The 11,032-nt window shown below is 39.4% G+C and overlaps 1 protein-coding gene across 4 annotated transcripts in view; it reads left to right on the top strand.

Moving 5' to 3' along the window:
- Positions 1 to 214: 214 nt before the first annotated feature.
- The window catches only part of LPP (LIM domain containing preferred translocation partner in lipoma), a 173,713-nt gene continuing 162,895 nt past the window's right edge, over positions 215 to 11,032 (top strand). For all 4 annotated transcript variants that reach the window (XM_072408256.1, XM_072408254.1, XM_072408255.1 and 1 more), the window contains exon 1: positions 215 to 335. The gene's annotated coding sequence lies outside the window, so the exon portion shown is untranslated. The remainder of the gene's footprint in view (positions 336 to 11,032) is intronic.

Here is an 11,032-nt window from a genome sequence, read left to right as displayed (position 1 = left end):
TTGGTTTATCTTGGTATTAGCATAAGAGGAATGGTAACAAATATATATTTATGTAATGATAATATACTAAGGTCTGATAAAGAAAGTTTTCACATGAACCTTGCTGATTTGTTATACCTGAGCATTTGGGATAGGCAGTCAAAATCTGCAGCATGCTAGGATGAATAAGGAGCATACACGGCTAAAGGGGTGCCGGGGATGCCTATTTCTGATTCTATGAAGAAAATCCAAGATGGTGACTAGTATGAAGTTTTCATGCTAACCGGTCAACTTAGAAGTGACACCCAGAGAGGAGATTCCGTGCTGCCGACACCCTGTACACACACCGGGCTGAGGTGAGCATGAGGGAGGCCGCTCTCCTTCTTTATCTCAACGTGTGTCAGAGGGCCCTGTGTGCTGCAATGTGTGCCTGGGAGGGGGTATGGGGGCTCGGTGTGGAAGAATGCGGAGCTGTGCCCGGAAGGGAGGTGAGGGCCCGGTGTGGAGGAATGCGGAGCTGTGCCTGGGAGGGGGTATGAGGGCCCGGTGTGGAGGAATGCGGAGCTGTGCCCGGAAGAGCAGTGAGTGCCCTGGGAGGGTGGTGACGTGTTCTCACCAAGGAAGACGACGCCTTCACCCGTGTGCCCCTAGGCTGTAGGGAACTGATAACTCTGCCCTCCTTGTGCACCGGGAACAATAACATGGATGCACCAGCTCTGTATTCCTGCCAGGCTGCTGGTGGTTTAGGAGGGAAGTGTTTGTGAAGACTTCTCTCCTCATACAGCCCTATAATTATTATTAAACAGGATTTATATAGTGCCAACATATTACACAGCGCTGTACATTAATCACACAAATCAGTGCTGTCATTATATATTGTCCTTTACTTGTTGCCAGGAGCAACCCCACACACCTAGGGAAGTCTCTAGGATGATATGGTTGCTAGGGATGGAGGGGTTTGACAACTAGATGTTCTGTCATCCCCGCCTTTGTCTTTCAGAAACAACAATCTGATCATACTTATTCAGCAAATTCAGACTTCTTATCAAGGCAACTAGTTATAAAAAACTAATAATAGCTGTCCCTTTAATCATCACATAACATTGGCAGCTGCTTGTCCATTGTCATTCCAACATATAATGCTGAGCTGCTCCGTCCTCCCCAGAAAATGTGTATAGAAATGCTGCGGGAGGGGTGACACATTTATGGCCTCCAGTTGTCTGTCATAGGAATCCAGTAACCCTATTACCTATAGAGGGATCACACAGATGTGTTCATTGTGCCCCAAATATTGTCCCCCTTGTCAGGAATTCCTCCTGAAGTTAGCAATGTATTCCTACCTATGCTGTGACACCCCTGTGCTCACACCCCCATAGTAGTATATCTGTAGCATGAGATCCCCGCCACTGCTCCTCCGTGGAGATTTGATGATATTACTATTGTGCTTGGTACAGCGTAGTTGCAGCTTTTCAAGACTGTTTAAATAAAAGTCCTTTGGTTGGGCCGCAACTTTCACGTCAGAATGTCCTCAAAACGTTGCCCCTTCAGGTGTTTCTTCAAATTCGGGAACAGATAATAGTCCGAAGGGGCCAGGTCAGGTGAGTAGGGGGGATGGTGGACCAATTGGAAACCCAGGGTGTTCAATTTGGCAGCCAAAACGTTGGTCGTGTGCGCAGGTGCATTGTCCTGCAAAAAAATGATCCCTTTGGTCAACTTTCCATGGCGTTTTGTCTTAATTACTTCAGCTGGTCCAGGAGGTTAGCATAATACTGTCCGGTGATACTAGAGCCCTGAGGTAGGTAGTCCACCAACAGAATACCGTCTTTGTCCCAGAAAACAGACGCCATTACTTTTTTGGTCGATTTCTGGATTCAGATCTTCCCCTGTGGGGACACGCTGTGGTGCCATTCCTTTGACTGTTTCTTGCTTTCAGGATCATAGAGATGGAGCCAAGTTTCATCCTCGGTCACTAACCTAGCCAAAAAGTCCTGTGCAGCTTCAAAATGGGTCAAAACAGCTTTGGATGCTTTAACGTGTTCTTTTGTGATCACTGTTCAAACATTTCAGCACCCACTTCGCTGAAAGCTTGCGCATGTCTAGGATAGTGGTGATAACAAACCCAACACGCTCCTGTGAAATGTAAAGTATCTTTTTTTGTGGATATTCGGTCCTCAATATTCAGCTCATGGACAGCATCGCAGGTTGCCGGGTCAGTTGAGGTTGGGGGTCGCCCACTCCAGGGCTCATCTTCAATGGTGAAATGCCCAGTCTTGAAACGAGATATCCAGGTTATGACAGTGCTGTAGGAAGACCACTTCTCCCCCAGTGTTTGTGACATCTCAGTGTGAATGTCCTTTGCTGACTTTCCTTGGAGAAACAAAAACTTCATGACAGCCCGTAACTCCAATGACATGAAACTTGCTTGTGCCTCTGCCATCACAGCTTCTCACTAAAAGAAAAAACAGTTTTAATAATTGCAAAGACCTGATATTTGCACACTTACATACTAAGATATTAGGCTGTCATATGCCCCACACACACTGAAATAAATATAAAATACTCTGTATAAAACTGAAAAAAAATACAAACTGAAAAGTTATGAGTTAATTTGTATTCATTCCCCTAAATAAAATTTAGTCCAACCACATAACTTCAGAAGTCAACTAGTTAATTATAATTAACCTAATTGCAATGAAAGTGTCACATGATCTGTTCTAATGTAGGTCACCCTATAACTACAGCAGTCCTGAAAGGTCCCGAATTGTAAAAACAGGTCAGAAAGTTGTAGAGAAGTATTATATTATATTATTATAGTATTTATATAGCGCTGACATATTACACAGCACTGTACAATGTACATAGTCATGTCACTAGCTGTCCCTCAAAGTGGGTCACAATCTAATGCCCCTACCATAGTAACATATATCATTAATGTAGCCTAAAGACAATTCCTGAGGGAAAGCCTATTGACCTTTAGATCAGCGTTAATTTAAAACAAAGTTTTTCCAACACCTGAATAATTTGCAGAGCACTGTTTGATATATTATACCAAAATGGAAAGAATATGGTGCCACTCTAAACCTGACAAGAGAAGGTTGCCCACCAAAACTCAGGCATTTTTGAGAGATGCAACAAATACACCAACGGGGAAACCATGCCTAAAGGTCCATGGACAAATATGCACCATAAATGACACTAAGTGGGGCTTTATTGAGGAGAAGCCAGAATAAAGCCATTGCTTGAAGAAAAAAGAAGAGAAAACTTTTCAAGTTTTTCTAACATTGAGTGTCAGACTCTTCAAACACATGGAATAAGGTTCTTTGGTCATATGAGTCTAAAAGAAGTTTGAGATTGAGTTGAAGGTTCATATTCCAGCAGCACAATTACCCTAATCCTTTTGCTAAGGCTATACTGTAATAGTTTAAAGCAGCGGTTGCAAACTGGTGGCTCGCAAGAAAATTTTGATGGTTCACGGCTTTGGCCCGTGTGCCCCCGAGTGGGCCTACGTCCCCTGTACGGATCGCAGGCTCAGGCGTGTGCGGGTCCGGAGCCGGTAAACTTAGTGGTCCGCTGGACCAAAAAGGCTGGCGGCCGCTGGTTTAAAGGGAAATTTTCAAGTCAAAGCCCAGACCTCAACCCAACTGAGAACTGGTAGGTAGAATTTAATGGGTGGAAAATCAAACTCCTTGTGGCTAAATGTGCTGAGTAAATGTAGACAATACCTCAAAAGTCATCTGATTATACTGTACACCTATGTTTATCTTCTCATGTTCCATTATCACAAGTATATAACACAAAAACATGTAGAAAATTCCATCTGATAGGTGGGTGACGGATATTTGCTAGAAAATTATTAGCACAGAAATACCAGCTGTAATTGGGAGACTGTTATCCATTATGTGTTTGCTCTTTATACTTTGCTGGAGACATTTCATTTTTCTCCACCCCCTTCTGTTTGGCATTAATATACATCACATCTTTTCTCTCTGCATATTGCTTCCATTAATGTACACTGTAGCCGGCCAGACACTGCTCAGCATACGGTAGGCATGCTTTTGTTAATATTCACAGCTGTTCCTCACAAAGTACACTGAATTCCTGTTGGTAAAAAAAAAAGTTGAATGTTTTGTGCCTTCAGCCATAACAAGGGAAGTGTGTTTGACAGATCACATATATGTACAGTGGCATTACCAGCATAGAGAAGACGTAAAGGGAACTTTAAAAATGTAAAAAAAAAAAGTATTTTTATGAAAGGCATGTCTGCTAGTAATGGTTAGTCAGTGGTCAGTAGAGGATTTAGCTGCCTTGCAATATATTTTCCTGCTGATAATTATCATTTTTGAAGTCACTGATGTGTAGTGGATTGATTTAGGATTACCATATAGGGTCAGTGGACGATCTCACATTCTTGTGTATTGGAAATTCTTAATAGTTCACATTATTTTGCCTTGTGGCATTTATATATAAGTAGGAGTTACAGAGGATAAACCTACATACTTGACAATAAAAACAATGTCACAGAGAAGGTGACCATCCCCTAATGAGTTGTAAGATCTTCTTAAGTTTGACCTATGCCCTAATAAGAATTTAGGTCCTATTCACGTTTATCTATCCATGTAATTCATGTGTTTTTATTACAGTTGAACTTCTTACTATAAAACGGTTCATTCATCAAAAGCGTTCAATCAAGACATTTTTGAAAGCTGGGTGGGAAGAAATTGAAGGCGGATGTCAGTCTCTGTATAGTGACCCAACTCTTCAGTACAGTGGTGGCCAACCAGTGGAGTGGTCCGCGAGAAAATTTTGGTGGTCCACGGCTCCGGCCAGTGCGCCCCCCTAGTGGCGGGGTCAGGAGAAGGATCCCACTCGGGTGGTGCATCGGCCAGAGCTGCGAACCATGTCCCCTTGTCCATTCATAACTGCAATGGGAGTGTGGGCAGGTTCTGGCATCATGAAGTCACTCTGGGGGAAGTTTCTTCCCCTTTAAATGACACCCGGCTCTTCGCATGTGCGATGTCTAGAGCCGGTAAGTTTAGTGGTCCGTGGGTCTGAAAAGGTTGACGACCACTGATTCAGTAAACACCCAAAAACATCCGGGTGGTTGCCGAGAAGTGCTGGGTGGTGAGCCCAGCTAAAAGGGCCTGGGGAAAACACTGATCAGCATGGTTGTGATGCTTTTTGAGAGCCATTGCGTGTTACCAGGGACTTCTACCAAGTGTTGTGATGGACTTTAATAGGCCTTCTGATGCTCAAAATCGATCCCAAAATTCAAACCCATATTGGTTCAGTGTTCTCCCCAGCCCCTTTTAACTGGGCACACCACCCGGCACTTTTCAGCAACCACCTGGTTGTTTTTGGGTGGTTACTGATGAATTGGGTCACAATTTAGGGGCAGCCACCTACCTACATTTTCTTCCCACCCAGCATTAAAACAACTTCTAGATTGAGCACTGTGAGTATAGCATGATGGAACTCATTGCAAGTAAGTGAACAGCATTTATTGGGTAACATACATTACACTTGTGGGATGTACTGTAATTTGTGAAACTCCAGACAGATTCTGTCAAGGTGTTGCTGCTGTCTTTGTCCCATTGGTAGCCACCTGACTGATATTAGTAAGTTAATAAAAGCTCCCCAAGCTGAATAGCAATAAGTCTTCAGCTTTTTCATCTCAAGTTAACCCCCCCCCCCCCTTGCCGTATACTAGGGTCGTGCTGTAACTAATGTGATGTAATACATTCCAGAATCAACCATTATCTGGTTGATTATAAAATGCACAATGTGCACATTTTTTATTATGTTAAAATAATTATTGTTCAATTTGCAGTTGATATAAAGTACTTCTTAAGTTTACCAAATCCTTTTTTTTAAAAAGAAATCAGCATCCCCGAAGGTTGATGCTTAAACAATGAAACTTTAATTCTTTTTTTCTACTTTATCTTGAATCTTGTCTCATCTACCTTATTCCATTCCTGCCTGTACCTATCTCTGAATTTTCATTTATTGTAAAGGTAGGTCTTATCTAAATAAGCATGCTTATCCTCTTTTAGCTGCAACTTTAACAACTTAGGTGAAGTGAGGGTAGGCTGATAAAACAAGTACCAACATATCACAAGTATCGCTTGATCTAAGTGTCATTCTGAGCCTAGAACATTGGGCCATCTCATTTTATCTGTAAAGTAGTATCACAACATGATCTGACCAGGTACTCTTCTGTACCAATACAAAGTAGATTGGGATTTACTTCTATGTAAACTTTTTTTTTTTATATAGTTTGATTGTTATTGTAATATTAAAAAAAGTTATTTTTGGTGTTCTGATTTCTCATAGAAACTCCTGTTATTTAAAGAGAAAAGGGGTGTAATAAAAATATGGTTTCAAAGCTGAAATTCCCTGGGTTATCCTTCTCTGCTTCATTTTTTGGGCCACTGACATCATAACTCCTGGCAACCACAGGGGAAGCCATGATGCACTGGGTATTTACATGGGAAAATGATGATCAGGCAGGTAAATGTTTTCATTGCAGATGCTGGTGCTATGTAAATACTGTATAATAATAATAACAATAATAATAATGGAAACCATGGAACTTGCAGTTTCTGAATACAAATGGGCTATATCAGCTTTTTTTTTAACTTATTTTCTTTAGGACACCTACTCTATTTGGCAAGTCTTTAAATCAGTCATGGTAGAATATTGTCAACACTCACGATTCTTTGAATATCACGTTACTGTGATCCCATCTAGACTGACACATGGGGTCTGATTTATCAAAGCTCCCAAAGGCTGGAGATGATAGACTATCATGGGAGAGCCTGGGTGACCCAGGAACACATTTACCACTGTCTGATCCAGTGTGGTTTGCTCATGTTAAGTTATTATATGATAACACAGAAAACATAAAGCCAGGAGCGCTCTATAGCCTGTGGATGAGATACAAAGCTGAATTGAATAAATACTGGTATTGATAGGGATGGAATTTTTATTGTGGGTGTTTATCAAAGAGTTGAATAAATATAATAGTGCCACGTATCAAGAATGCCCCCAGAAGATATAAGATAAATCAACAGTGGCACCTAACTTTACTGTGTTTTCGTATGCTTCTTTTTCTGGCTTCTGAAAATTGCTTTCTGGCCCCTGAGTAGGACAGACAGGCTCCATAGTTCTACATTATTTGTCCATCATTGACTCAACACTCTATAATTGTGTTATCCCTTTTTTCCAAAAAGGAAAAATGTGGAAAGTTACAATATTTTAATACTTGGCAGGAAATAAGTATGCAGTTTAGCCTAAGAGACAAAGCCTAGGTTAATCGATAACTTATCTTTTTATAAGCTTTATGTTTAGAGCATTTGTGTTGTTAGCCTTTCTTGCTGTTTTCATGCTTGTTATACTGTTGAGCAAAGTAGTCAGCTAGATTTGAGATTGTGATTGTAACGCTCTCTCTATGGGTCTGATTTATTAAAGCTCTCCAAGACTGGAGAATATACACTTTCATCAGTGAAGCTGGGTGATCCAGCAAACCTGCAATGGATCTGGTCCAGGATTAAAAACATTTGCTAACAAATAGAAAATGATCTTGAAGCAATTTTTTTCAGGTTTGCGGGATCACCCAGCTTCACTGATGAAAGTGTTTCCTCTCCTCTCCAAAATTGGAGAATTTTAATAAATCAAGCCCAATATGTCAAAATTGGTGATGCTTTTCTACAATTATTAATTGTGTTTTTTTTATTATTAAATATTAATGAATATGACCTGGTATGAGCTGTAATGTCAAAAGATGGCTGATGCCAACGATTTCTAAATCTTGCAGACAGTCATAGGAGGAGCTTTTGTTTGTCTTAAAGTTTTCAGAATCTTTCCATCTTACCTGTAAAACGTTTGCATTCCTCCTTTGCACAGTGTTTTGTTGTAATAGCACAATAAATGTTGGCATTACATACTTGGTTTCTGTGAATGCTAATTAGTAGTTTTTGCCTGTTTTTGTTATGGTTTGAGTTTTTTTTTCCTTTAAAAAGTCGGTACACATGCACAATATCTTAAAAGAATTTGATAACATTTATATTGAGCTAAAGATTCATAAAGAAGATATGCATACTGATACATTGAAAGGCTGTTTCCTGGCATACTGGAACCTTACCAAAATAATAATAATATATATAGTTGTTACCCTCATAATCTGCTTCATGAACATGTTCAAATATAAGAATTGTTTCCCAAATCAAACAGACTAAATAGCACTATTAGTTATATGCAAACATCAAAAGTCTCCTCTTTAACTTTTCCTTACGTTTACCTAAGTATGCCCACTGTCTCGCAGGAATGACAGAGGTGTCTAATGTATAGGCTGCAAATAGCATCCTGGTTTCACCTTCTCTGTGATGTGCCAGAGGCAAGCTGGCAATATCCAAGGGAAGGAAGTGGAGGCTGAGGGACAGAATATAAGCCAGATACTAAATAGTTTACAGGTAGGGATTGCCAGATTTTTATAAAAAGGGTAATTTGTGGTACTTTCAAGTTACCCCCATCTACATTTTTTGAAGTGAACAATGGCCATGCAATGATATTTCCTTTGCATCTGCTCATAACATGGGATGTGTTTTGCTTTGGGGTTATGTCTTTTGTAAACATTGTAATCATTTGAGGCATGTTTATTCCAGTGCAGTCCCAGGATGCTAATAATCTACTGAAAAGTATCTTGAGAAATGGTAATCACTGTTCTCCATTGTCTCAGATCTGGTAAGGTTTTCCACACACTTCAAAAGTGAACTATAAATAATAGGTCTCCTTAGTTTAGTCTTCCAATGAGAATTGATCTGAACTCAAGATTTTTGACCTTGTGTAAACCCTCTAATATGTGTTTTTCTCCTCAAACAAGATGTACAGAAAAATATATATGTATAAGGCTTGGTCTTGGTTGTGGTATGCCTACAGTTTTTTGCACTATAGCCCGGTCTGCTTCTTACACCTGTATGAACCTTACACCTTCCAGAAAGCGCCCAACCCCATTTATTAAGATGCCACTTTTACTTGTACCTTCTGTCAATATAAACATCTTTCTCAAAGATCTCACTCAATAAAGTGAAGGAAATATGAATCAATAAATCAATTTATATTTATCAAAATTAAACCCTATTACACCACATGCAAGGTGATGCAAATCTGCTATTGGGAGAATCCTTTTTAATGAATAAAGTAAAATTCATAAATGTGCTAAACACTGCTCACTTTTCCCTGTATACATTTTGCATTAGTCCTTTTCCCTAACCATAGGACCAGTTCTGGGTAAAAGCCAATCTATCATTATTGAATTGTTGGAAGAATCTGGAGAAAAGTAACACATCAAACACTTGGGTGAACAGGCAGACTCTATGCAGGAATTCAAACCAAGGACATCAAGGTGAGAGTTATTAATCCAGAATAACTTCTAAACCCTGATAGGCTATTTTGAAATTTTTTTTTCGTGGAAGCCCACCTTCCTGGTGTGTCATATGAATGTTCATTATGTTTTAGAACCCATTTGTGGGTTCATAAAATTGTCCAACACAACAGTCTGTGTGCAATATACACGTACACAGAAATTAGAACTGAATTTATTGGTCCACAGCCACTAGTGATAGGTACTGACCTAGAAGCATATGTGCTGAGCTAGATATGGAATAATCATTGTTCTCTCTATAGACTGGGACATGGCCTTTAGCTTATTTCCAGCCAAACAATCTTACTAACTGGCATTGCAATCAGCATTTTCACCCCTGTCCGATTCACATCTGTGATCCACAGAATACCCCATGTTATGTAGATAAATCCATATCTGGGACAAGCATCCCAAGGTCTTGTCCTTTATGTTAAGTCATAAACAGTGTTTTTAATTCTTTCACTGTTATCTACTGTGAATATATATATTAGAAGTTATATATTTTCATATATATCTATATATAAATAAAAGTATAGCTTTCCATTATCTTAAAGAGATGTGTAGAGGGGAAGAATATGTGCTGTCCGGATCAGGGAAATAGCCTTAAAAGTAAGTATTGTTAGTCGATTGGATTGGAGCAGCGTTATTAGCAAAATAACAAAGTGAAGAAAGGAGAAAAAAAATGTTTACAGTTATTACATCTGGGGAATGTAAGTGGCATTATTAATAGATACAATGTCACCTATTATATATAACGGTTTGCTTTCAAGCAAAGCTTTTACTTGAGCGTACAGTGTTCCCCCCTGCCCCTTTTAGCCAGGTGCACCACCCGGAACTGTTCAGTAAGCACCCACCTGTTTGTGGTGGTTATTGAAAAGTTGGTCACTTTACAGAGGTAGCCACCCACCTACATCTTCTTCCCACCCAGCTTAAAAAAGTTTCTGGGTAGAATACTGGAGTCACAAACACACCATTGCTGAACAGAATAAAAGAAAGCAGAGATAGTCTTTACATTTTTTAATTTATGTTGACATTGCTATATAACCAATTTTATTGCCATTTGTTAACTTTTTTATTTAGAGGGGGTATTTTTATTCCTGGATTTTGTTGCATTTAATTTTTCTTCCATCACCTTATGAATACATTAATGCTGTGTAGTGGAAATTTATAAAGCTGTGATTCAATAGGGAGTTAGTTAGTAAAACATCCTATTTATTGGCTAGGATCCTAAAAGGATGATTATTTTATATATTTATTTAGTGGTAGGGATAGAAGAGTGATCAACATATTTTTGACTGTGATTTTTTTTTTTTTTTGTTCTCTATTTTCGTATTGTTAACTTTCGCAATGTATATATCTGACCTCGATGAGTCAATGAACAACTTCCATTTAACTCCTAAAGAGGATCATCTATATTATAACATTTGTTCTTGCAAAATGCAGACGTTTCAAAATAAAAACTGCTTTAGCTGATGTTCCTCTGAACATCTGGATGCATCTGGCCAACATGCCTTTCCTTTCAATATGTTTGACTTGTTCCATTTGCTTTATTTCCAGCAGTTGTGGGCTAAATTTAGTTGCAAATGCTTCTTGTGCAGTTTTTGCTTTGTACTTTTTGTTGGCCCTGGGCTGTTT

Source organism: Pyxicephalus adspersus, chromosome 4 (assembly GCF_032062135.1).
Source record: "Pyxicephalus adspersus chromosome 4, UCB_Pads_2.0, whole genome shotgun sequence".
In the NCBI taxonomy this organism is placed as follows: Eukaryota; Metazoa; Chordata; class Amphibia; order Anura; family Pyxicephalidae; genus Pyxicephalus; species Pyxicephalus adspersus.
Note: the sequence above shows the minus strand (reverse complement) of the source record. Positions and strands in the feature narration are given on the sequence as shown.